The following is a 1,353-nucleotide window of genomic DNA, read 5'->3' on the forward strand; positions in this document are numbered from 1 at the left end:
CCCGCCAATGGGACGCGGCGAATCAAGCGACTGTAATGCCCTTGTGTGAGGATATCAAGGTTAGCCTTGGTAAACGACGTCACAAAAACCAGTATTCCGGCCACCGGTACATACGACAACTCTCCAGGCAGTGAACCGTACACAATAGCGAGGGTGGAACCCACCACACAGGATAGAGCGAGGTACCATCGCTTTGTGTACCCAAATAACGCAAAGAGGTCACTGAACATAGCTGCAAACGGCTTCACTGCGTAACCAAATGTAACCAAGCTACTCATTCGTTGGTAAAGCTTTGCATCAGCACCAAAGGTGTAGGTAAACATTGGAAAAAGTGTGGTTCGAATGATGTTGTCAGCAATTCCTTTGCCGAAGAGCTCGGAGAGGCCAAGGGCGAGGACACATCTCGGTCCGAACGCTTCCACAGCAGTGCCGAATACGGGAATGCTCCACACGCATGGCAGCTTTCGGAACAAGGCCCTTGCGTCAGGGTGTACAGGACGAGCATCCATTGTTTCCTCTGCAGAGAGTTTGTGAGTTGTACACTCAGCTTCGTGAGCTTGGGGTGCGGAATGTTGAGGCGGTTGGTCCTGGCATGCGTTCGGTGACGTGGTCATTGCTGGTACTCGAATATGTTCCCACAAGTATGAATGTTTGTCGCTATCGTTGCTTTGGCTTCGAGTTTATCTCCAGAACAAAATGGAAGGGTTACCTCGTTTTACTTTCACTATTGATTATGTTTCGTCGCCTCTTCCTCTTATTTTTTGATACTTATATGTTTATTTTTTGAGTTGTTAGTTTTATTCTGTAACTTCTCCGTTATCCCCGTTGAGAGTGAACTGTTATTTAAAAATGTTTGTCCTGTTGCCGCTTTTTAGACATTTTCATTCACTTTTTTTGTGACTTGGCAACCTTTTTCTTGTTACAAGTTTAGGTACACAGCCGGAGGTGTTTGTAATATTGCTGATTGTTTCAAGTTGCTGTACTCTTATTTTTTTTATTCGTTAGCAATGTTGTTTGCCTTCTTCTCTCTCGTCTCCTTTTTGTTAGTGCCCTTTGTTGGTTTTATTTGCCACTGTCTTTCTCTCTCTATTTTTTTTTTTGAAATGTATTAAAGTATCTACTCTCTCTAAGGAAGGTGCTCTGGGGATGAGAGAAAGAGAGAAAAGTAACTGCAAACCTTTATTTGAACTTCCAGTAACCAGTGAGGCGTGACTGAGAGGAGGAGGTTAAATTACACGCGGACATGCACAATACATTCGTTAACGTCAGCCACCATATCGTTAAGACAGCGAACGGAGTTGCGTAGGTGAGGAGTGTTGGTGTTGCATTTTTTTTTTTTTTAGGGGGGGGGGG

The sequence above is a fragment of the Trypanosoma equiperdum genome (assembly GCF_001457755.1).
Source record: "Trypanosoma equiperdum strain OVI genome assembly, contig: ctg_136, whole genome shotgun sequence".
Lineage (NCBI taxonomy): Eukaryota > Euglenozoa > Kinetoplastea > Trypanosomatida > Trypanosomatidae > Trypanosoma > Trypanosoma equiperdum.